The sequence below is a fragment of the Heterocephalus glaber genome, unplaced genomic scaffold, assembly GCF_053883595.1.
Source record: "Heterocephalus glaber isolate CG9 unplaced genomic scaffold, H.glaber_assembly_v1.0 deba00000331, whole genome shotgun sequence".
Lineage (NCBI taxonomy): Eukaryota > Metazoa > Chordata > Mammalia > Rodentia > Bathyergidae > Heterocephalus > Heterocephalus glaber.
In genome coordinates this window covers 35,961,055-35,987,903 of record NW_028258142.1, presented here as the reverse complement: position 1 = coordinate 35,987,903, position 26,849 = coordinate 35,961,055, and the positions used below count along the sequence as shown (strand labels likewise).

The window sequence follows — 26,849 nt, the reverse complement described above, 5'->3', positions numbered from 1 at the left end:
AAAGGGAGTGAAGTGTAGAATATATAACTTAGCTAGGATAAAAAGTTCGTGGAGAGGAAGAAGAAGAAATGCACAGTGGACAGGGAAGGTGGAGTAAGATTGCAAAGACATTACTAGATTAAAAGAGGTAGATATTAACTTTCTGAATATTTTATAATAATCTGGAGCAAGGACTTTACAGGCAAGGAATAAACTGCTAAGAAATTCACCATGCCTCCTTAGAGAACAAAAATAGAGAAAATATAACTAAAGGAGGAGAAATTGAACAGAAAGAAGATTTTTGAAAACCAGAATAATAGATGCTGAATGAAAAGTTACAACTATAGGATGTCAAAGATGCAGTGATCTTAGGGAAAATCATACACACACATTTTTGATCTCTATGTCTATAGGAAAAGTTGAAAAGTATCTTAGGAATTGCTCCCAAAAGGTATCCTTTTTGTCTGGAAGATATAGGATATTCTAGATTTAAACAGCAAGGCAGCCATTAAACCTGACATTAAGCTTTCAGTACCATCCTTGGTATTGGTCATCTTTCCCTTGCTAGGACAAAATACCTGACACTGCAAGTTAAAGGAGAGGTTTAATTTGGCTCATGGTTTCTGAGGTTTCAGCCAGTGGTTATCTGGCTCTAAGGCAGAAACATCATGGAGGAAGGGCATGGTAGAACAAAGCTGCTTACTTCATGGCAACCAGGAAGCAGAGCACAGGGAAAAGAGCACCAGCAAGATATATACCCTCCGAAAGCATGTGTCCAGTGACCCACCTCCAACTGGGCCTTACTTCTTAAGAACATGCTCAGCTATTTAGATTAATGGGTTAATCCACTGATAAGTATAACACCCACATGACCCAATGACATCTTCAGGAGTCTTTTAACCTGTTCAAGCTGACAAGTGACTGGCATACCCCAGTAGCTTCAAATTTGACTTCAAAATCCATTTCAGTATAAAAGACTAATACTTTGACATCTATATGAATCTACCAGTCACCTTACCCAGATCAAGTACCTTGGAGCAAGTATACTATCCAGGAGCTCTTACCCCACAGAGCCAAAAATCACAGGCAGTTATATCCTATTTTGGGTTATTTCATGAATTAAACATCTACCTAATAGAAATACAGCCTTCTACCCTCAGTTAACACCCACACACACATACTATCGCATCACATCACACACATACATATACGCACACACAAATCTGGTTCAGTGTGAACCAGGACCATGGAGAAGACTAGAGATACAAAGATAAACAAGCCCTTATCCTGCCACTCAAGTTACTTAGAACCTCAAAATCCATTCAGTTAATTGAAAAACAATCTGTCAATTGTATTCTAGATGGAATCTGAGGATGGCTGCCATCAATCTTCTCCCTATATGCCTCTTCTGTCAAAAAATGAAGATGACTCCACCTCCTCATGGGTTGACTTTGTAGATTTTTTGACCAACAAACAGAAGTTAACATGATTTACCAAATTGTAGGCCTAGATAAAAGCTTCCACTTTTCTGCTTTCTGAGGAAGCCAGCCACCATGCTAGAAATAAGCCAGGGCAAGATTTTGAGTGGTTAGATAGCACATGGAGAAAAAGGCCACATGGAGGAGAATCCAGGCACCAACATGTGAGTTTGGCCTTCTTTGCCCCTTGCAGCCCAGTCATCTACTAAATGCAGCTAACTGATGTTAGAGAATAAAAGAGCCACCCAGGCAAGAACACTGCTCAAATTTCTGGCACACAGAATCATGAGAAATAATAAATCTTTGTTTTGGGTTGCTTTTTGGCAGCAACCAATAAGTGAAACTAATCTGTGGTGGGAAGATGAACATAGTCAAAACAGCTATTTAGCCTTCTACAGTAAAAAGATAAATAAAGCAGATATCTTACCATGGTCCACTTTGTTAGTTGTTTGGCTATGTACTGATAAAGATATTTGAGGCGCCAGTGCTGCGCGTCGAGCGGGAGCAGAGGAGGTGAGGGGGTAGGGTCAGAGAGGCAGTTGGAAGATGGCGGCCGAGGCGGTGCTCGCCCTTAAACCCGGCTTCCCCTCGGTAAGGCCGGCTTCCCCTCGGCAGCGGCGGCTGAGAGGGAAGCCAGGTCGCCGCCTGCCGGGGAGCCGCTCCGCAGGAGGCAGCGGAGGGAAGGATCCGTTGGGGGGCGGAGCCCAAGCGAGCCCAGCGGGGCGGCCACAGAGCACGAGGTGCCTGCGGCCGCCTCCCCGGGGCCTGCCTGGCGGCCGGCGCTGTAGTAGGAGGCAGCGGCCCTGGCTGGCGGGGAGCCAGAAGCCCAGGGGACAGCTGTGGTAGGAGTAGGAGGCCATGGGCTGGGCCTGCAGAGCCTAGCCTTGGAGCTGCCGCAGGGCGAGGACTTCAACGACTTCCACGACCACGAGGAAGAGGAGGGTGAGGAGGAGGAGGAAGAGGCGGCGATTGGGTACCGAGATAACCTTCTGTTAAGTGATGACATTATCACCAACGGCTTTCATTCCTGTGAAAGTGATGAAGATGACAGGGCTTTGCATGCCAGCTCTAGTGACTGGACTCCAAGGCCGAGGATAGGTCCATATACTTTTGTTCAACAACAGCTCATGATTGGCACAGATCCTTGAACAATTCTTAAAGATTTACTACCAGAAACAATTCCACCACCTGAACTAGCTGACATGACGTTGTGGCAGATTGTCATTAATATCCTTTCAGAACCACCGAAAAGGAAAAAAAGAAAAGATATTAGTACAATTGAAGATGCTGTGAAATTACTGCAAGAGTGCAAAAAAATAATAGTTCTAACTGGAGCTGGGGTATCTGTTTCATGTGGAATACCTGACTTCAGGTCAAGAGATGGTATTTATGCTCGCCTTGCTGTTGACTTCCCAGATCTTCCAGATCCTCAAGCCATGTTTGATATTGAATATTTCAGAAAAGATCCAAGACCATTCTTCAAGTTTGCAAAGGAAATATATCCTGGACAGTTCCAACCATCTGTCATCAGTTCATAGCCTTTTCAGATAAAGAAGAAAACTACTTCGCAACTATACCCAGAATATAGATACCTTGGAACAAGTTGCAGGAATCCAAAGGATAATTCAATGTCATGGTTCCTTTGCAACAGCATCTTGCTTGATTTGTAAATATAAAGTTGACTGTGAAGCTGTATGAGGAGATATTTTTAATCAGATAGTCCCTTGATGTCCTAGGTACCCACCTGATTATGAACCACGTGCTATCATGAAGCCAGAGATTGTCTTTTTTGGTGAAAATTTACCAGAACAGTTTCATAGAGCCATGAAGTATGACAAAGATGAAGTTGATCTCCTCATTGTTATTGGGTCTTCCCTGAAAGTGAGAATTAGTAACACTAATTCCAACCAATTTGGTTTGCAACCAAAATTGTGGAAAGAATTAAGTCTGTGAACCAACCTACTACTGTAATTATCCTGTTACCAAAACCTTAACTTTCCCACAGCAGACGGAAGCCGTGGTAGTAGCGCTTGAGCTCGTCCAGCACCCTCTGTCTCAGTGACTTCTTTACTGCCACTGAGGCCACTGGACTCTCCACCCTCCTCCAGCTTTTTGTTCTTGATCTTCAGGGACTGGAGTCATGGCTGAGAGGGGTCAGTGAATGCCAGCCACGCACCGGAAGGTACCGGCCCACCGACAAACACACTGGCTGCAGCGGGAGTCCATGGCCCTCCTGCTACCACACACAGGTGCTCAGGCCTCAGCATTCAACAGCCACTGGGCTCAGCTCTGAGGCACAGCTACAACATCTACTGTAATATTGAAGAAAAATTGTGAGAAGAGAAATCTTTGCCATATTTCTGATCTCAGCGAGAAAGATTTGTGCCTCTCATCATGCACAGCAGCGATGGTATCCGTCGGTGTCTTGTACATGTTCTTTCAAGGCATACTACTGAGAATGTCCATTAATGGAATGTTGCTCCAAGAATGATGCAGGCAGGTTCAGCTGAAGAAGCCATGATGCAACCAGACTCATAGTCCCTAATACTGAAGATATTTGAAGTCTTTATATTCTGAGATGGTTCGTTATGCAGTGATAATTGAACCAGGATGCTGATTTCTGTGAAGACATCAGGATCTGGGAGAGAGGGAAGGACAAGGAGCTGTGCTGCCTCCTCTTGGACATTGGAGAGCCCCTGTGATGGAGGTGCGGAAGCCACACCAGCCCCATGCACAGGATCTTGCTACGTAGTTCGGGCTGGCCTTGAACACAGTATGTAGCTAAGGGTGACTTCAAATACATATCCTCAGTCTCCTGGTGCTGAGATTACAAGCATCCTCCACCACATCTGGAAGCAGGTAACAATTAGCTGGCAACTCGTGACCTGACACTCTCTTCCTGATAAACGCTGCTGCTCCCAGCTGGCCGCACAGTCACGAAGGGTAAACAAGCGGTGCTCCAAAGGGGACTGTCCTATACAAGCTATCTTCTTCAGGTTCACCTCTTTGCAGATCCTGAAATCAAGATTCCAATAGCTCAACATTGCTGGTGTCAGGTTGACCCTCACATAGAAGAAATTTGTTATACAACTTTCTAGAGCAGGCCCAGGGACACCATAGCCACATAAAATCCTCAGATGTACTTCACGGTGCAAAACAGCAAAAAACTCGAGGAGCAGAGCCCCCCCCACAGTGTGGAGGAGGTGAGCTGCGTGGGTGCCAGCAGCACCACTCTCCCCCACCCCGGTGGCTGCACTCTGACAGTATTGGGATCCACAGCCCAGAGGCGCAGGGGGTCATAAAGGACATTGTTCTGAGCTCCAGAAGACAGAGCAGAAGTGAGCATCAGAAAGAGGGCATCTCTCAAACTCCTTGATGAAAATGGAAACCCATTGGAAAAGTGAAGAAAATCTCTGCAATAAAGGCACCCCAGACCACTGTAGTTGCACACTGAATCAGGCAGGATGGTGTGTGACCCCAGTCCCAGCACGCTGGACAGCTGAGGTAAGAAGGTCACATGGTGGAGTCCAGCCTGACCAATTTGGTGAGTTAGTGAGACCCTTAATGGGTATCTGGAGTAAAATGTCTGAGGATATAGTTCACTGAGGAGATGCAGAGTACAAGCCCCAGTAATGCAAAAGTGAAAAACTAACAGATAGATGAGAAATAGAAAAAAATATTCATAGATACTTAGATAAAAATAACAAAATAAGTGGCCACTGATTTATTTAGTATGAAGAAAAAATGGCTGTCACGGGCAGAGACGGGGGAGAGTCCCCACAGTCCCAGGCCTGACTCTCGCGACATCGCAGAAGGTTGTGGAAGAATCAGATAGAGACCGAAAGCATAGAAGCAAAGTTATACTTTTATTGAGCAAGCATACAAGAGTACAGCTGCCTTCTCACAGAGAGACAGGCAGGGGTGCCTGAAACAGAGCCACCGTTGCAGGGGGGCTCAAGATACTGGTTTTGTAGTAGTTGGGGGCCTATCCTGCCTCTAAGCTGAGGGTGCCCCTACTTGATTGGTTAATGATTAACTTAGCTCATTACTAGGGACAACAAGGAAGGGTCTTTTCAGGGGCCTTTTACATCTTAGGGCCAAGGTTCTTTTTCCTTTTGATCTTAGCAAACCAAGCTTTGCAGGGTACAGCATGAAGAGAAGGTGTATCCTCAGCAGACTGTCAGCTTTTTATGGGTGGTTAAGCCTGTTCTGTCAGCTATCTGAAGTCCTTTGGGGAGAGGCGCATTGCTCCCTGCCTAGGGGTCTCTATCCCTACAGGTCTATAGGCTTTTCTATTACATGGAGACTCAGGTTATGGAACCCCAAGACATGAGGTCACTTCCTTGGCAACATCTGCAAACAGAACTTGGGACTCTTGTGAACGGGTGTCACAATCTTGTAACTGCCATCTCCCAAGCTCACTTGGCCAGAGACAGTCAACAGCGAATATGCTGAACTGCTTCTCCACTTTGAGAGGCTGCAGCCTCAAGACCCCAGGTAGAGAAAGTATCTGTAAAAGATTAAGAAGATGGCTGACTCCATCCAGATGTTGCAGGCCATGCTGCAGCAGCCGCATGACTGTCACAGACACCCCAGGGATGGTCTCCCCAGGAGTGACCACCAGTGACCTACCAAAATCAAGGTACCCCAGTGAAGTCTCCCTAAGCACAAATACCAATGGCACAGAAACTGGGAAGAGCATCGGGCAAGTATCACCAGGCCCAGAAACACCCAGTAGCTCTGGGAAGGCCTCCCCAGAGCCAGGCACAGAAAACCTAGAGAGTCAAAGTCCAGGGTGGGAGACTGAAGTCACAGCCACCATCCCCCGAGAGACACGGAAAAGCCTGATGTACATCCATATAGGCCTGGCTGGCACTATTGGAAACAACTTCACAAAGAGCCTTGCAGGATTCCGGCCAGTGTGGTCCCTGCAGACAGTCAGGCCGCTCTCATTCTCTGAGCTCTGCCTCCCTGTTCCCCTGGGCACCCAACCCATCTATGGTCCCTTCTTCCCAGGCACCTCCACCAGCCACACCTCTACCCGATCAGCCCTGATTTTGGGAAGGGACATCATGACAAGATCTCTTGAGAATTCCATCCACTTTGAGGGCCTGTGTGATAAAGATCGAGATGTGTGGTGTTTGGACAATAAACAGCTTTTCACCACACACTGGGTAGAGGAGGGAGGAGACCTGGACACTGCGTCACCTCAGTTGGAGTTAGAAGAGGCCATCAGCGTTTCTAAGCTAAAGAAAGACTCTGAGCTCTTAATTCGTTCATTGCCTTGTATACCAGAACATCCTAAAGTGCCTTGTCCAGGAGAAGAGAAATCCATCCACCACAGAGCTGCAGGCTGCTGGAGAAAGCTGTATTATGTGAATGGCCACACTTTTCAGGCCAAACACTTCAGCAGGAGAGCTCACTGTGCTGTCTGCACAGACTGTGTAGGGGGATTGGCCACCAGATGTATAAGTGCACCAACTGTAAACTCTCGGTTCACGAGAAGTGCCACAAACTTATTACAATTGAATGTGGGCAGTGTTCTTTACCATCAGAGCCCATGATGCCAGTCAATCCGTCATCCATGGCTTCAGACCCTGCACACACAGCAATCCTACATAACCTTTCAACTCATGAGGCTTTAGAACAAGTTGATGAAGAGAATGAGTCAGGGAACACCGGGGAAAGTGGCAAAGCTTCACCTGGCTTAGGGCTTGAGGACTTTGATTTCCTCCGAGTGATTGGCAGAGGAAGTTATGGGAAAGTACTGTTAGTCCAACAGAAAGAATCAAATTGTATGTATGCCATGAAAGCAGTGAAAAAGGATTTTCTAAACAAATACCCAAAAGAACGACTGGGTTGTCATCCTCACAGGGCCTTTGGTGATGTTCAGGAGCATCCATTCTTTCAAAATGTGGACTGGGACATGATGCAACAAAAGCAGGTGGTGCCTCCATTTAAACCAAATATCTCAGGTAGCAGGTTCGGCTGCACAGGGGCCCGCGCATTGGAGGAAGAAGGTCGTGGTCAAGGTTTCACTGATGGGGTATATCAAGGGCAACAGCTCTTTCAGTGTGATGAAGATTGTGGAGTATTCATTGCATTGGACAAGCTAGAAATCATAGAAGATGATGACAATGGACCGGAAAGTGATTATGCAGGCCCAGTGGACACAATGCAGGTTGAACTCCCCCCTTTGGAAATAAACTCCGGAGTTTCTTTGAAGGTTGGAAAAACTATAGAATCTGGAACAGTTATATTCTGTGATGTTTTGCCAGGAAAAGAGAGCTTAGGCTATTTTGTTGGTGTGGACATGGATAACCCTATTGGCAACTGGGATGGAAAGTTTGATGGAGTACAGCTTTGTAGTTTTGCAAGTGTTGAAAGTACAATTCTCTTGCACATCAATAATATCATCCCAGGTAGCATGACACAGGAAAGGAGGCCTCCCAAACTTGCCTTTATGTCACGAGGTGTTGGGGACAAAGGTTCATCCAGCCATAATAAACCAAAGGCTACAGAATCTACCTCCGACCCTGGAAATAGAAATAGATCTGAATTATTTTATACCTTAAATGGGTCACATGGCCTGGAAGTGGGCTCACTGGCTGAAATGAAGGAGAATCCTTTTTATGGGGTCATCCGCTGGATTGGTCAGCCACTGGGGCTCATTGAAGTTCTAGCTGGACTGGAACTGGAGGATGACTGCACAGGCTACACAGATGGAACCTTCAGGGGCACTCGATATTTCACCTGTGCCCCAAAGACAGCGCTGTTCATGAAACTGAAGAGCTGCAGGCCAGACTCTAGGTTTGCGTTCCTGCAGCCTGTCTACAATCAGATTGAGCATTGCAACTCCTTAGAATTTGGAGGCTATTTAAGTGAAGTGGTAGAAGAAAACACTCCACCAAAAATGGAAAACGAAGGTTTGGAGATAATGATTAGAAAGAAGAAAGGGATCCGGGTCATTACAATTCTTGTTACTTAGATTCAACCTTATTTTGCTTATTTGCTTTTAGTTCTGTTCTGGACACTGTATTACTTAGACCCAAAGAAAAGAATGATGTAGAGTATTACAGTGAAACACAAGAACTACTGAGGATAGAAATTGTTAATCCTCTGAGAATAGATGGATATGTATGTGCCACAAAAATTATGAAACTGAGGAAAATACTTGAAAAAGTTGAACCTGCATCAGGATTTACCTGTGAAGAAAAAGATCCTGAAGAATTCTTAAATATCCTGTTTCACCACATTTTAAGGGTAGAACCATTGTTAAAAATAATATCAGCAGGTCAAAAAGTACAAGATTGTTACTTCCATCAAATTTTTATTGAAAAAAATGAGAAAGTTGGAGTTCCTACAATTCAACAGTTATTAGAATGGTCGTTTATCTACAGTAACCTGAAATTTGCAGAGGCACCATCATGTCTGATTATTCAGATGCCTCAATTTGGAAAAGACTTTAAATTATTTTTTAAAAATTTTCCTTCTTTGGAATTAAATATAACAGATTTACTTGAAGATACTCCCAGGCAGTGCCAGATCTGCAGAGGGCTCGCCATGTATGAGTGTAGAGAGCGGTATGATGATCCGGACATCTCAGCTGGAAAAATCAAGCAGTTTTGTAAAGCCTGCAACACTCAAGTCCACCTTCATCCCAAGAGGTTGAATCATAAATATAACCTAGTGTCACTCCCCAAAGATTTGCCTGACTGGGACCGGAGACGCGGCTGCATCCCCTGCCAGAAGATGGAGTTGTTTGCTGTTCTCTGCATAGAAACGAGCCATTATATTGCATTTGTGAAGTATGGGAAGGACAATTCTGCCTGGCTCTTCTTTGACAGTATGGCTGACCGGGATGGTGGTCAGAATGGCTTCAACATTCCCCAGGTGACCCCCTGCCTGGAAGTAGGCGAGTACCTGAAGATGTCTCCTGAGGACCTACACTCCTTGGACTCCAGGAGAATCCAAGGCTGTGATCAAAGACTTCTTTGCGATGCATATATGTGCATGTACCAGAGTCCGACCATGAGCTTATACAAGTAGTAGGCCATCCTGAGAGGTGAAGAGACTTAACACAAAATCTCAGTGTTGCAATTGCCCAGAGCTGGCAGTTCTGTTCCACACCCATTGCCGGCAATGGGTATCTTTGTGTGGTGGCAATTCAGGAAAGGACTCCTGTACTTCAAAACCAATTGCTTTTGTGTTACCAAAGTATTTAATAAGCATTTTGCACTCTAGAAAGTATGTTTGTGTTGGTTTTTTAAGAAGTCTAAATGAAGTTAATTAATACCTGAAGCTTTAAGTTAACTGCATTGATTATATGATATTTTTCGAAGCATAAAATTTTAATTGTGACAGTTGAAAATCTCTTTTAGTCCACTGAAAATATAAATAAATGTTTCTTCTTTCTGGAAAAAAAAACAAAAAAAAAACTCTCAGATATCTCTGAGCGATTTGGTTTGGACAATTTTGATCCTGAATTTATTAATGAACCTGTCCAGCTGACCCCAGATGATAATGATGTCGTGAGGGAGCTTGATGGATATGAATTTGCAGGTTTTGAGTATATCAATCTTATGATGTATGAAGAAGGGGTCTGATCCCCATTTTTCAACTATGCATTTTCCATATGTTCCCATTTAATGCTTGGAAAAACTTGTTACCAGCCTAGATAGAATTAACCATTTCAGAGATGTCAGGAAGCTAATTTTAATTTATTATTTTGAAGCTATATTTAGATGTAATACTTGATTCTCATAGTCTGTAGTAGAGAATATGGAACTTTTTATTCATAGATTAGATTTTTATGAACTGATTTAAATAACAATGAGGCAATCGCTTTTAACCACACTTGTATGTACATTCCATTTGTTGAGTGGAACATAATGCCTAATATTTTTTCTTTTCACTTATGATACAAGAAAACAATTTGTCTTTTCAGTAAAATATCTTACCTATGCTAGTTTCTCTCCAACTACACTTTTGAAACTGACCACCTTTTGGGGTGAGTTTATGCAGTCTTCAGGAAAATCCAAAAAATACCAACAATTGTGACTAAACACACATATACTTGTATCTTTTTTATATGAAGAAAATATGGTGTACGACTGCAAGCTTTGGAGAGATAATAGTTCTCATGAAATGGGGCATCTGAAAAAGATTAAAAGATAATTTATTAAATGTTTATAGGGCCGGGGATTTGGCTCAGTGGTTTTGCTGCCTGCTGCACGAGCGCGAGGATCTGAGTTCAATCCCTGGTACCAAAAAAAAAGTTTATAAGTTTTAAATTGTTCTGAATTTGAAACTAGATCATTAAAATTAAATTAAACTAAGATTGTACCATTATAACTTATTTACATTTAGATGATGATGGTTACCTTTCACATCCTTGGCATAAAAATGATACTAAAACAGAAGGATGATATATAGCATCCTAATTTTACTTAATGATCTAGTTTTAAATTTGGAATGATTTAAAATTTGTAAACATTTAAGAAATTATCTTTTTTTTTTTTTGGTACTGGGGATTGAGCTCGGGTCCTTGCGCTTCCACAGTGGGCAGTGAAGCCACTGAGCTGAATCCCCAGCCCTAAGAAATTATCTTTTAACCATTGTTAGATGCCTCAAAGCTTGTACTCGTGTATTGTCTTTTCTTCATATAATTTAGTTAGAAACTAATGAAAACATCAAAGGAAAATGTTTATAGACATTCTCCTGTTCATTTCCAAGGTGTGTACATTTCTCTTAATGCTTGGAACTTGTTTTAAAACAAAAAGCAGAATTTATTCACAATATAAACTTATAGAGAATTCTAACATGTCAGATATATGTTTAGGATCTTGCTTTTAAGTGTTGCTCTTTTCCGTAGGGCATTTCAGAGTGTAGAATAATCACCCAGGGTGTTTGTTTACCATGTTTATTATTGAGCCCACATTAGAACTCTTTTGGATTTCTGAACCTCATTTTGAGAAACACTTTCTTCAAGATATTCTTCTGTCCTCCAGTTAAATAGTAGAAAGTGTGTTTAAGATGTTACAAGCAGCAATTTACAACTTTATGAACATTTTTGAACAAATTTTACATGAATGACTTCATTAGATACCTTCCTTGTTCCCCTCAACAAAATCTTATCAGTTTTCTGCCAATGATATCCAAATGATGAGCATTTTTCTTTGGTGAGGTTTTCATCATTATTCAGGGTGGTCTTTTGCTTTTCAGTTTTTTAAGTAATAAGATTAACTGTACATTTTATAGAGAACTGCATTACAAATATGTTTTCAATTATTTTTGTAGTATTTAAGTGTTGTGTCAGTTCTTTTCACGTCATACAGAAATTGTCTCAAAATACTCTTTAGGGGAATAAGTCACTTTATAGTCCAAATGGATGACATTCTGGTGTTCTAAAAAAATTTATTTTGCATAATCCTGTAGTCAGATTATTTTGTGCATATGCAGCTTGGATTAAATTTCAAGTACTGTGTTCAGCACTGGTATATTTACTGTATACATTTGTTTTGTTTTGATTTCTGTCACGTAGAACACTGTCTTGGTCATCATAATGTAATCTGTGTTGTGTTCTTCTTTTTTCATGTTACAGTCTTTAAAAAAAACATTTAATGTAAATTCAAAACAAAAAAACAAAAAGCAAAAAACCAAATCCTTAACTTATATTTTGACCTTAACATGTAGCAAGTACATACATTTGGAAACTTTTGATCATTATCCATATTTTGCCATGTATGAAATCTTGATGTAATGCAATTATCATTACATTAAAAAACAGTAATGTGTCGGTCAAAAAAAAAAAAAAGATATTTGACTACACCAACCTGTATGAGGAACCATGAAGACTGGGAAAATCCAACAGGCAGAAACCAACCTGGTACATTCTTAACCCACAGATGTTTTCCTTTAAAAAAATAAAAGCTAAGTTTTCTATTTCTTTGACTTTAGTAAAGTCCATTACCGTACATATTGTACCAAGCACAAGAAAAGTCATCAATATATATGAATGGATTGATTTTCCTAAGTTTAACCTGAATGTCAGTCCTCAGCTTGCTCTATCCTCTCCTTCTCAGTCTTTAGTCCTATAAAATTAAGGCCCAAGAGCCAGGGATTTAGCTCAGTGGTTCCACCACCTGCTGTGCAAGCACAAGGACCCGAATTTGATCCCCAGTACCAAAAAATAAAAATAAAAAAATAAGGCCCAAGATTTAAGGTTGAATTAGGGTCAATTGTCCAGCAAGAGAAAAGGAGTTTTGACTTGACATAAATAAAAGCCCATGGCACAGGAGGGTGGGTGAAACACCACCTCACTTGTTCTTTTCAGCACACCATTTCTGCAAGGAAATCTCTCTCTGAAGCTCTCTGATAGAGGGCTATCCTGGGTCTGGTGGTTAAAGGATATCTGGAATGGGTTTCTCAACAGCCTTCAGTTTTGCCAAATAGGCATGAAACCTGGCCAGAGTCCCAAAGTATTTCTGGGCTTCAGAGCTAGTCACCAAGATGATTCTCACTCACTGTTTACTACAAGTAGCTGAGACTGACCCAGTGCCATTCTCTGAAAAAGCCTCTGCCTGCTTATTAGGTGTTCCATAAAGATTTTGTTCAGTGAATCACAGCAAGCCATGATATTGTACAAATGGGATTCTTTTCAGAAAGTAAAAACACAATTTTTCTTTTCATCCATTGATCAAGTGTTTACTGAACATCTGATCTGTACTAGACATTGTGCTATATACTGGCAGCACAGGCACACAAATTAGATTTCCTGTCTTCAAATGAATTTCCTCAATAATAATTTTTGACGATTTTTATTGGCAGTCTTTCTGACAAAGATTATCTCCTCCCTACTTTCTTATAAAAAATGATGGAATTAAATCTGGTCTTTTCCCCATAATCCATTATTAATCAGTCCAAAAAACATCTCATAGATGACTGAGTTACTGAGACCACCTACCTTAACTTCTGTGTGTACAAGGCCATAGAAATGGCACTGTATGTTGTGTTTCCATGGTGGGTGTAAGCAGTTTTGCTTTTTAATCTCACACTGTCAACTTCCTTTCCTCCTAATACCAATGCCTTTCATCACACACTTTCCATTTTGGTTCTCTACATATAGTCTTCTATAAACCTTAGCATCTATGTCTAAATATATTGGAAGTGTGTGTGTGTGTGTGTGTGTGTGTGTGTGTGTGTGTGTGTATAACAGGAGTAAATAAAATGCTTCATAACAGCTTAAGGAGAGAAGAAAGTATATGGGCTTTATTTTTTGCAAAAATTCTGTGGGAAGCTATTTTGCTCTTTAGAAGGTTTTTAAACTTTCATGTGGAGTCAAGGTTTGAATCATTATTAGTCTGGCCTCTTAATAAATGGGGCACTGGAAGAGCTTTCTGGCATTGTTCTTAGTGATAAAACATTCAGAGCAACCACAGCCCAAAGAGCCCCCAGAATTCTGCCACGTAGACATTTCTATAAAATTTCAACCATTTCAAATTCAGATATGTTCTTTGAATGGCACCATTCATTGTATATAATCACCTTCAAAGTCTGTGTAAATTAATGCCTTTGATTCTTGCGTTATCTTTGGTTGGGGAGAAAAATCATTTTCTTTTGGTTCAAAGTCCAGAGGGCAAGGCCAGAGAGAGACTTTAAGAAAGAGCAAGTGATTCACTCCAGAAAGAATGGCTGCTATCATGAAATCAACCAATAACAAATGCTGGTGGGGCTGTGGGGAAAGAGGAACCCTGCTCCACTGCTGGTGGGAGTGTAGACTGGTGCAAGCACTGTGGAAATCAGTATGGAGATTCCTCAAAGAACTAGGACTGCAAGTCCCATTTAACCCAGCTATTCCACTGCTGAGTATCTTCCCCAAAGAATTAAAAGAATCATACCACAGTGATATATGTGCGCCATGTTCATAGCAGCACAGTTTGTAATAGCTCAAACTTGGAAACAGCCCAAATGCCCATCAACTGGAGACTGGATCAAGAAAATGTGGTTTTTTTTAATAAAATGGAGTACTACTCAGCCATAAAAAATGAGAAATTAGAGACATTTATAGCTAAGTGGATGCACATTGAGGCAATACTCTTAAGTGAAATAAATAGGACACACATGTATAAATACTGAATAGTTTCTCTGGTGTGAGAAACTGAAAGTGTAAATAAGGACTAAATGTATAATAGGTAATGTGAAATAGGAAGAAAAGGGGCAAAGGGGAAAAAGGGGAAGGAAGTAGGAAGGCTAGGGGAAAGGATAGAAGGGAATGGGATTAATATGAGAAAATGGAAAAATAGGAACAAAATCTTTGTAAATAGGGAGGAATGGAGGGGTTGAAGGGAGGGCTGGACAAGGGTGAAAAATAAGAACCAAGAGAGATTATGTAAAGGTGCAAATTTCCAATGATGAATGTCATTATATTGTATACCTAAAATGTACCATTGATTAGAATGAATAATCAATAATGCAAAATAGGAAGAAAAGGTCCAAAGGGGTAGGGGTAGTGGGAGGGGCAGGGGAAAGGAAAGAAGGGAAAGGAAAAATGATGAGAAATGCAAATAAAGTCTTTGTAAATAGGGAAGGGTGGAAGGTGTGAAGGGAGGGCCAGGAATGGGGAAAAAATAAGAACCAAGATGCATTATGTAAAGGTACAATTCCCAATGAGAAATGTAATTGTGTTGTATACCTACAATGTACCAACAAAAAGTTTAATAAAAAAAAAGAAAAGAAAAAGAAAGAGCAAGTGATGCCAACTGACAAGTCTGGAGCCATAAGCTCACCTCACCAAGGAGGTCAGTGCATTTGCACACCACCCTCCCTAATGCTATATCTCAGTAGCAGTTTCATAAAGTCTAACATGCCAGGCCCAAGAACTCACACCAGGTAGAAAGTGGAAGGAAGAAACACATTTTCTAGTCCTTGTCTAGAGTCTTGAACTATTCCAGGCTTTTGGGCTTCATGCCAAAGGAAGAGAGAGATGTAGCAAAATTGTGATTTTTCTCAGGGAAGTGCTTTGAGTCTGAGCAAGCAAAGATGCAACTTTGGAGAAAAAGCGACCTTAGAGTTCATTTCACACGCACTCTTTCCACAATTTCCACTCCCACCTCCATCACTCAGAGCATTCCTTACGGAAAGGATAATTCAACAGTAGAAGTGGGAGTTTTAGGACAGGGAGCTGAAAGAACCCAGACTAACGGGCTCAACCACCTAATTTATGAATGGAGAAAAAACTGATTCAGAGAATTATGGACAGAATATTGTCCAGGAAACTGAAGCTGGTTTGCAGATGGAGTAGAACTAAAACTCAAGCCCAGTGCTTCTTCTGCTAAAGTGTGTAGTCTGGTGTGTGGTCTCCTTTATTCTGCTTCACCACAAATACTTAAGGTGAAGGCCTTGTGAATTTAATCCTCTAATTAATAATACTAATGATAAAAATAATAAAGAAGCATGTCCTCAAAACAATAATACGTCAGGGTTATCGTGGCTTTCCTCACAATAGCCCGCCCTGAGTCCTCCAGGGTATACTTTTATCTTGCTTTTTCCTCTTTTACTCAGCCCAAGCTCATTTTGCAGAGCCAGTTTCTCCCTCACTCTTCACTTTTACTTTTCCAAATAAACTTTAAAAAAAAAAAACAATAGTATGTCAGATCTCAAAGGAACTTTAGAGTTTATCTAATCCAACCCTCACATTTTACAGATAGTTACTCAAAGTCAAATGAGGAACAAGTTGGGCTTTCATGGAAGATGCGGGACTTGAGTTGAAAATAGAGCAGGAATATACGAAACTATAGATTTAGGAAGCTGAGACATCATTACTCCCATCCTGTATTAGATGAAAGGTGACCCTGAGATCTGAGACAAATGGTCAGTTCATGGGTCAGTTAATAGTAGACTATTTTCAGCCCTCTGTGTTATTGACTGAATCACAGGGTGTCACTGTAGTCACACCAACAAAAACACAACCTGCAAACACGAGCATACTGTACACTCTTAACTCATGGAATTCTCAGGAAATGTGGCATTCTGGTCAAATCGATTAGACACTTCATGAGACCCAAGATTTGATCCATGTCTGTAATTCTTCTCTACTTTCCCAGCTGTCAGGATTGATGATCTTTCACAGAAAGATACCCAGAAAGCTTTTTCTGTCTTTGTTCTGGGTTTTGGAAATCTTTCCAAAATGTCAAATTCTTATTTTTCATTTCTGCTTAGTTGAGTCTAGTTGAGTCTAGTGAACATCATGGGACCTTTGCTGATGAAGGAGCTTGTTAACTCTTGCTATTAGTGACAGAGCTGAAGTAGATTATTTTATATACTCCTATTATTTTTGACTTTCCAAATTAAGCTGAATGTGACAAGCAATGATTTTATTGAAAATATAATGTGTTTCCATCTTCTCCTTGTCTGGAATGTTCGCAATGGGAATAAAAGTTGAGGGATGAGGAACTGCTGAACATGCGCACAAATACACAAGCTCAGTTCCTCTGTGCCGTTCATATTGAATCCTACCACCTACCCTGGGAGGTGCATTATTTCCACCTTCATCTTTCATATGAGGAATCGGGCTCAGGAAGATTAATAAACTTGCTAGAGGTTGTACAAATAAGGAAGGACAGGGCTGAGATTTGAACAGAGCTCTGACTTCACAGTCAAGGGTCACTGTGCAAGGCGCTTAAGTAGGTTTCTGTTCCAGCAAAAGCCCCAATGTCAACAATTTTATAGAAAGGCAAAAAGAAAACCTTGGTGGTTCTTAATCTTTTGGGATCATTTTTTCTATCTGTATCTCCATTTCCTCACTTGTAAAATAGTAAAAGGAGAGTGAATCAGAGCCCTGCTTACTAAATGGTCCTTATCTACCAGCTCGAGTGTCTTTTCTCTATCAGAACTGGACTTGGAACAATAAACAATGGAGGAGGTAGCTCTGTTTCTTGTCTTTTAAGAACATTTGATCAGAGGAACAACATGGCAGTTAATTAATGAGTCAAGAACAAATGGGTAATAGAGGCTGTCTACATTTTCTCACGCCAATCAAAAGCACATTAGAGGCAACCAACTTTACAGTCCCCCTTCTGTCTGTCTTAGACAGAAGCTATCTTTCTCTCAATAAACTTTTCCTGCAAAAAATACACACATTACTTGTGTATAAAGAATCTAGATGTTCTAGAATTTTAACCCATAAATAGAAAGATGCTAAGATCATCAAATGTCTTCTTTTTAACCTGTCCAAGAGGTCTTATTGGAGGAGGTGCAATTCATACTATATGTGTGAAAAAATACTCTGAAGACCACGTGAGGTGGTGTTGATTAGTGGCCCTTTAGCACTGAGATAAAGCACTGAGCCAAGAGAAGGTGATCTTCAAAAAGAAAGCATGCAGGTGTATTAATTTCCTGGGACTGCTGTGACAAAGAACCATAAACCAGGAGGCTGGAAACAGCAGAAATTTATTCTTTAACAGTTTGAAAGCTGAAAGTTCAAAATCAAGGTATTGGTGTGGTTGGTTTCTCCTGAGGGTTATAAGGGAGAATCTGTTCCAAGTTTTGCTTCTGGAGTTGGCCTTGGTGTTCCTTGGTTTGTAGATGCATCATTTCATTTTGTAAGTTAATTTTATTGGTACATTTCAGATATACATAATGATCACATTCATCATAGGGAATTTGTACGGGTACGTAATTCATCCTGATTCTTCTTTTTTCTCCAATCCCCTCCCCTTTCTTCAATCCCTTTTCCCCTCCTTATTTACAAAACTTTGTTTCCATTTTTTCCTTCTATTCTGTTTTTTCCTTTCCCTTCCTTCCTTTCCCCCTCCCCTTTTCCTTGTTCCCGTTTCCATTTGCACATCTTCTTCCTATATCTCAATACCTATTATACATTTTGGTCCTTATTTGCACTTTCAGTTTCTCATACCAGAGAAGCAATGTGATATTTAAACATGTGTGTCTGACTTATTTCACTCAAAAATATGGTCTCAAGGTGTATCAATTAATCTAGAAAGAATGATTGTTATCAAGAAATCAACCAATAGCAAATGCTGGTGGGGCTGAGAGGGGAAAAGCAACACTTTCCACTGTTGGTGGGAGTGTAGACTAATGCAACCACTGTGAAAATCAATGTGGAGGTTTCTCAAAAAATTAAAACTGGAGGATCCATTTGACCCAGTTATTCCCCTTCTTCGTATCTTCCCAAAAGAATTTAAAACATCATACCACAGCGATATATGCATATCCATGTTTATAACAATACAATTCATAATAGCTTAATCTTAAAAACAGCCCAAATACCCATCAATGGATAAAGATCTGAGGTTTTTTATACAATGAACTACTACTCTGACATAAAGATAGATGCATCACTTTAATCTTTGCCTCTGTCTTCATATGATCTTCTCTCTATATGTCTCTGTCTTCTTACTAAGAAGAAACCAGTCATGTAGGATTAAGGTCCCAATCTTATGCAGTAGGAATGCACCTTAATTTAGTTAATTATATCTACAACAATCTTATTTCCAAATCAGGCCACACACTAAAGTATTAAAGATTGGGACTTCAGTTCAACCCTTGACAAAGTGAAAGAAGCAGAGAAGCTACAGGTGAATGGCAGCAAAAATCTAGAGAAGTAAAAATATGTAAGTTTGCTAGGTGGTGAGGACAATGGAACCAAGAGCCTCCTTAGCTGCCAAAGTCAAATCAGTCCAAGATATCACCTGAGAGCCGTTTCTGGATGCTTGAGGTGGGAGGCATCTACACAAGCCTTAAAAACCCTTAGGTCTACCTGGGAGATGAATTACATCTGCTAAGCCTCCATTCAGACCTAGACCAAGAGCTCTTAGGAGGTGCCTCCCCCCCCACCTTCTTATTACCCTATTTCCTCCTTCCTTCCTTTCTTTCTCCAGCAAATACCAACTACCATCATGTGCCAGGCACATAGTTCTAAATATTCTAGATGCTGGAGATACTACAATGAGCAAACTAGACACCAAGAGCCACAAATATCCCTGCACTCATGGAACTGTTTGCAAACCAACACAAATAGACAATAAGTAATAAGCAGAATAAATAAGCTACATAAGACTTTTGAAAAATGTACATGTTATGTAAAGGGGAGGAAAAAATGAGTGCAGAGTAATGATAATTATGAATTCAGGAGGTTGATCTGCAAATTTTAAGAGGGTTGTCAAGATAAACCTCATGGAGAAGGTGACATCAGAACAAAGACTTGAAGATGAGGGAATGAGCTGTGAGAACTGGGGAGGAGTGTCCCTGGCAGGGAGAAGAGCCAGCAGGAATCTCTAAAATGGCAGTGTGACTGGCAGCAAAAAGGCCAGTTACTGAGTGGAGTAAGAAGTGAGAGATAAGGTTGGAAAGGAACAAGGAATAACCTTGTAGGATACTGAAGGACTTTATTAATCATCTTGCCATTACTGGGACAAAATACCTAAAATACACAATTTAAAGGAGGAAAGGTTATTTGGTCTCATGGTTTCAGAGGTTTCAGTCCATGGTCAGCTGGCTTCAAGGCAGAAACATCATGGCATAAGGGCCAAGTAGGACAAAGCTGCTCATCTCCTGGGAGCCAGAAAGCAGAGTGAAAGGAAAAGAGCCACAGAGGAAGGGGCCAGGGACAAGATATAGTCCCCAAGGTCATGCCTCTATGACCCATTCTCTTCAACTAGGCCCCACTTCCTAAATATCTGCCACCTCCCAATAATAGCATCAAATTATGTATTAACCCACTGTTTAAATTACAGTCCTCATGATCCAATTATCTCTGGAAACACCCTCAAACACACCCAGAAGTGTGCTTGACTTACCTCCTGGACTTTTCTCAATCCAATCAAGTTGGCAATCAAACTGAATCATTACGAAGACTCTGGCTTTTGTTCTGTGAAAATGATGAACCGTTGGTGAAGTTCCATCAGGGGAGAGTCTTGGTGTGATTGGGATCACTGGCTACTTGTAGAGAATAGATGGAGTTGTCCTCAAGAGGAAGCAGGAAACAAATAGAAAGTTGTAGCAAACATCCAGGGAAAAGTTGCCACAGTGGAGCCAGGGAAAGCTGTGAGAAGGAGGTTGAGAGAATAACGATTAGAGTTCGGTCTGAGATTTTAGGGAGGATATGTGAGCAAGACAGCTAGACATACATTTCTGGGTTTCAGCAGAAAGAAGTGGATTGGAAATGAAAATTTGGTGCCATAAACATATAGATGGTTTTTGTATCTGTTTTCCATTACTGAGTAATTCATTACTTCAAAACATCGGAACCTAAAGTTTCATTTTCTCACAGTTTCTGAGAGTCAGCAATGTTGAAGCAGCTTAATTAGGTGACTCTGGTTCAGGGTCCTCACAAGGTTGCAATTAAGCTATTGTCCAAGGCTATGGTCATTTCAAGGAACAACTGGGGTTGAAGAATCCATCACCGAGCTCAGCACCTCGTGGTTGGCAAGCCTCAGGTCCTAGCTGGCTGTTGACCAAAGCCCACAGGTTCTCTGACATGGGGACCTCCCCATGGGGCTGCTCACCCACATGGCACCTTCCCTTCTCCAGAGTAATTCAAAAGAGAGAAGCAAAACAGACAGAACCTGCAGTCTTTTCTATAACCTAATCTCAGCAGTGACATAGCATTGTTTCTGCCATATGCTATTAGTCACATGCAACAACCCCAGTATGATATGGGAGGTACAGGACCTGAATACCGGGAGGTAGGAATCATGGCAGGGCCCTCTCAGAGTCAGGTTACCATATTATTTAAAAGCGAGAGATGAGAAAAAGTCATGAAAGACCATTCTCCCTGATTCCTTCTTCTTTCTGTTTTCTTCCTTTTCTCTTATCTTCCATCTCCTTCCAAGCACATAATTGCTGATCAACCTACTGCGTAGGCAGGCCTGGTTAAAACCATGTGGGGCATAGAACATTTACTCACATCCCTCACTTGAGAAGCCCATAGATAACTACCCCTAAATTCATAATGTTCCAATAACTAGACAGGCTACTCTGGTAGCCCAGAGGAAGGAACTAGGTGGATGCAGAAATCCAGAAAAAACTCACAGCAGAAGGTAGAGTCGCTTAAGACTAACTGTGGGAGACTGCAATAGCCAGAATCAGCTTCAGAGAGAAAGCTGGGCAAAAATAAGAGGTTTGTTGTACTTTTATGGATGATGAATACTGAGACCTCCCCCTGCCCAGCCCAACCTTCAGCTCAACCTGCAAAACTATGTTATTTCCTTGCTTCTAGAACCCCTGCTGCTGGGACCCAGGGTGCTTGTTGCCATCAGAGCCGGCAGCCCGGCTGGCCTGGGCTGCAGGAGTGTGTGAGTTCAAAAGCTCAGTGCACCTCCAGGCAGGTGGGAATGGCAATGGCCTGGTCTCAGAGCTGTGGATCACATCAAATGCAGACCCTGCTTCTAACCCCACATCAGCCAGTCCTGCTGGAGCCCAGCCAGGCAGCACCATCACCATCTATCCCAGGCTATGCAGGCTATGCCTTTGAAATGCTGCTGCTTCTTCCTGGGCCTGTTCCCCTCGCCCCTATGGTGTCATTTCCAAATCCATTACATTCCAATGGCTTTGGGATCTTTTAATTACATGTGACGAAACCGTGCTGTTGCTGGAATTAGACAGTCTGTGTGGACGATTTATAGGCCTCAGCTTTCATGCAAGCAGGGTAATAAATAACATGAAATGGGCCCTTCAGTATTAAAAACTTCAGAGCTACCCACTAAGCCATGACAGAAAGGGAAAAAAATGAAAAGGATAAAAAAATAAAAAAATAATAATGTCTGTGTCTCATATGTTTAAAATACTGTATGTGAAACAGGGAATGTCAAAAATATGGGGTGCTGAGCAATAGGCAACTCATAAAATTTTATCTCTGGTATGAGGATTTCCAACCGTATAATGAGGCCTTTCCTTTCTTTTCTTTTTTCTTGTTTTTTTTTTTTTTTAAATCCTGGGTACTTCGTGTCTGACGAGGTGACTGAAAGAGCAGGTTAGCTGGCACACCCATTTGGGGCTTCCCTAGATTTAATAACAGGGTAAGGAGTGCAGGGTGAGGCAGCTCCCAGTCCCCAGACTCCTACTCAGATGTTTCTGCAGCCCCTTAACCAACTCCATTTCCTTTCTCAGACTTCAATTCATGTTCTTCTCTGTGACCATGCTGTTCCTCCACTTAATTCCATCCAACCACATTTCCTGACCCCAACTGCCCAAGGCCTCTTCTGAGCTTGTACAGAACCTAACTCAAATGCACCCACTGGGGCAGCCAGTGTGCCTCAGGTGGTTGCCAGGCTCCCACATTCTCATAGACCTTACCTGCCTTGCCTAATTAGAGGCTCCCTGAGGAAGCATCTGCCTTTCCCGTTTTTCCCTCTTGGTTCCTGACAAAGGTGCCCAGGCAGACAGTGAAAATTACACAGAGCTTTACCCTTTCCCTTCAGGAGCTTGGAATCAGGACTTCAATTTGGGTTCCAGGCCAGAGAAGCAAGAAATAGCCTGGGAAAGAGGGTTCCTTGGGTTGGGAGGAACAAAACTCAGGATTCCTTGAGCACAGCAGGGCCTCTTCCTATGGTGACACCACAAAAGGGCCATTTTGGACTCAGGGATGTTGTGTGCCCCTCAGCAGTAGGAGTCTTTGGTCTTCTTGCCAGTGTTCTCCCGCTGCCTCATTTCAGCTGAGCATACACTTGTGTGTGCACGTCTGTATTTGTCCATATCTACAGCCACTACCAACCCTTCATGAGCCAATCATGATATCTTATTGGCACACATAGCCCCTTTATCCCTTTAGGAAAATCTACCAGAGCAAAACTCCCTCAAAGCATCAGGCTGGCCTTGACACTGGCTACCCTCGAACTAGGTGTCCATCTTAGTCCAAGCATCCAGCTCCAAGGGAGGGGCTTACAGACTTGGCTGTTTAGGACTGGAAAAGGCATGGATTAGACCTTTGTCCAAAGGGAAGTGGAGGAAGAACAGGCTTTCTTGAGGCTTATAAACTAGACCAGTCCACCCAAGAGGCTTAACTTTGCTTGAGCCTTTAAAATTGGCCCAAGTGTAACAAGGTAATAGCTGTAATTCTAAGCATGAGAAAGTAACTGACCTAGGCACCAGACCTAGTACAGTCTGACAGCAATTAGACAAACAACCCTTATGGATAAGATCTAGATTTTCAAATCTGAAAGAAGGGAGAACCTTGGCAGGAGGCAAGAGGCAGATGAGAGCATGTGAGTCATTGCACTCTATAGCTGAAGCTTCATTAAATAGTCTTCCCCCAAGCAGAAGTTGTGGACTCTCATTTATTGATAAGTGCCCTGTATGCCAAAAAGGGTCTTACATAAAGGTACTTATGTGTGGAAAGAATTAATGTAGAAATGCAGAGACCTCTCCCTGACAGCTAACTTCTTTGACAGACATTATAAGGTGCATCTATCCTAGGGGCTCATTAGATGAAAGAGAAAAGAGGTTTTGCTTTTGAATCCCCTAAGCATCAACAATCAGAAAACCTAGCATAAATTTCCAGATCTTTCATTTGAAATATCCTTCAATATATTTCCCACTTAATAATAACTTTCTGATTCCCTTCCTGGGCTTAGAATTATCAGAGGGCTGAGAACTGCAGTGAGTGGCTTTGGAAGTCCCAGTAGAATCCAAGATGGACAGTCACACCCAAAAGATCATCCCCAAGGACTGCATCTCCTGAAGGGAGGGCAAGAGGGAAGTAGAGGGTCAGGGCATCCTAGCAATGCCAATGTCTCAGGCAGACAGAGTATTGAGCAGGAATTTGGTGGGAAAAAATGGAGAAATGAAGTCGGAAGATGCTGAAGGTGGTATGCAACAAAAAGTTTCTGGGTGCTTTGTATGTTTTCTTTCCTTCACGAACTTCCTGTAGTGTTTAAAAAATGATTATATTCATAAAGATGTATGTTGTACAAGAAAAAAGAAAAGGAATTTCTAAAAATATTAAATAAAAAATGAATTCTATTTTCCCACTTATTTGTATCACTAGGTCTCAAAGGATCTGTGAAGTATTGTCTAGTGGATCTAAAAAGTACCCTAGAGGTTTATTCCAAATCTCTTACTTTACAGATGAAGCATATGAAAGTGAAAGAGCCCATAACAAAAATAAAATGTAACAGGGAGATTTCTTCTGTGGGAAGGAGCGTGGGCAAGTCAGCTTCAGCTATTTGCTCACTATGCTGCCCTCCAGGGATAGGACATGGCCTCTGATCCCTGGGCTGTTAATTTTAATATTTAATGTTAGTTCATATCTTTCTATTTTATATTTAATTATTTTACTTTCAGTTATTTTCTTGGTTGATTGATTAAGTATTTAATATTACTTAATATTTGTCCGTGAGGAGTGAGGGTACTGGGAATTGAACCCAGGACCTTGCATGGTAAGCATATATTCTACCACTGAGCTGTACCCTGGCCCCTAACAGTTGTCATTAAATTGAGTTGCACATTTTTTTTTAAATAGCCTTACCCAAAATAATCTTGGCAGTATCAGGGTTTTAAGGAAAATTAGATATAGATATACAGATACATATATATACATACAGAGATAGGTACTGTATAGATATAGCTTTGAATGGCATTAAAAATATGATTACATTATTATTTATTTTATACTATGTGCATATGTCAAAATATACCTAGAAACATTAAAGTTCAATATAGACCACCATAGATGGTCTAAATCATCTTGTATACTAATAATAGGATATGCTTGCCCTTTGGAAGCACTAGATTGACAACTTCTACAACCCGTTACAATGTTAAGATTCTGTGAAAAGAGATTCCATTGTGTGAGCTTGCCCACATCTGGAACACTTTCTCTTTTCCTTTCCACCTTCCTAAAGCATGACCCTGCTCAAATCTCACCTCTCCACAAAAGCTTCTATGCAGAGAAAAACCAACACAACAGGGACTGCTGTCCTTAGCAAAGTTTGTGCAAGGTTGGTTTGGTTATGTCTGGGGACTTGGATCTTAGCAGTGTTCCCATCACTGCCTAACAGTGCATAAATTGTTTGTGCGAATGATGTGATTTAAGCTGAACACCTGAGTTTCTTCTTGGAGTCTGGAATGTTGGCAAATGCTGGGCAGAGGATGCCTACATGGCTAGCCCCCAATAAGAACCCTGGGTTCTCTATTAAGCTTCCCTGTAGAGAGCACTTTACCATCAAATTCCATTGATGCAGGAAGTAAGGCATCCTATGTGACATCACTGGGAGAAGATTCAGAAGCTTGTGCTTCGTTTCTCCTGGACTTAACCCAATGTACTTTTTCCCTTAGGTAATTTTGCTTTGTATCCTTTGGCTGTAATAAATTGTATCCAAGAATACAGCTATATGCTGCATCTTGTAAATTCTGAACTTTAAGAATTGGGGTGGTCTTGGAGGCCCCATACACAGCTTCCTTCCATGACCTTCCCACCATCTAGTTCTCTTCCTATCCTGAACTCTTTTGGGAACTTATACATAAATATGATCATGTAACTCTCCTTTTTGTTTTGTCATTATATCACTAGTAATATAATATATATCACCATTAATATGTCTCCTATTCATTAAGCTTCTATAAAACCAGGGGCTATTTCTCATACAATTTTAAATTTTATTTGTGCCTAATGCTATTTTGTTCATAATAATTATTCTAAGTTTCTTTTTTAAAGCGATACAAGCAAAACAAAAATTGGGGATGCACTATGCCGTTATGGTAAAGATAATTTTGAAAATATAGGGAAGCAAAAGAAATTCATCCATGATTCGCAACTCAGGCATAACCATTTTAACCACTTGGTTTTACATCCTTTTACTCCTTTCAATCCATAAATATGTTTTATAAAAAACTATATCATAATTTGTGGTAGCTACCACTTTCAGTCAATACATCTTGAACATGTTTCCATGTGATTGTGTATTTATCAATAACTTTATTGTAATGGTTGTGTAATACTTCATTACAGTGCTTGTCTCAAACTGGTGACTCTCAAGCTAAACAGCACCAAGCAAAATGGCATGCTTTCTTTGTGTAACATAGAACTGACCTACCCAATGTCTAAAAATAATTTGTTAGAATTAGTTACCAGTCTTTCAATTTGAGAAATTTCACATATAACTCCATATTTTCAGCTTTTTTTCCAAAAAAATGCACATTCCATATAGGGCCACGTGAGTGGAGCTGAGTGGAAGTTGCCAGTGCTCTCTGCTTGCCAGTCTCCACCAGTCCCTGAAGCTTCCCTAAAACTTAGCTGAGGACCAATTTCTACTTATCAAACTCTTGGACTGACTTTCTTCTACTATAGTCAGCTAGAAAGTAAAATATTTCTTGGCTTCATCTGTCTACCAAAAACTAGCCCAAAAGAGACAAACAAGAAAGACACACGTTTCAACT

The 26,849-nt window shown here is 41.2% G+C and overlaps 1 protein-coding gene, 1 long non-coding RNA gene and 2 pseudogenes across 8 annotated transcripts in view; 3 read left to right on the top strand and 1 right to left on the bottom strand.

The window, feature by feature from the left end:
- Positions 1–2,070, bottom strand: part of LOC147830105 (uncharacterized) — a 215,601-nt gene extending 213,531 nt beyond the window's left edge. For 2 of the 4 annotated variants that reach the window (XR_015443860.1, XR_015443861.1), the window contains exon 1: positions 1,885–2,070. This is a non-coding gene — a long non-coding RNA (uncharacterized LOC147830105). The remainder of the gene's footprint in view (positions 1–1,884) is intronic. The other 2 variants (XR_015443858.1, XR_015443865.1) reach the window with 2 other exon arrangements.
- Slc14a2 (solute carrier family 14 member 2) overlaps positions 1–26,849 on the top strand; it is a 431,234-nt gene that overhangs the window by 282,329 nt on the left and 122,056 nt on the right. The gene's annotated exons all lie outside the window — the stretch shown is intronic.
- LOC101721158 (NAD-dependent protein deacetylase sirtuin-1 pseudogene) lies at positions 2,004–3,410 on the top strand (annotated as a pseudogene).
- On the top strand, positions 6,922–12,384 carry LOC147830104 (ubiquitin carboxyl-terminal hydrolase CYLD pseudogene; annotated as a pseudogene).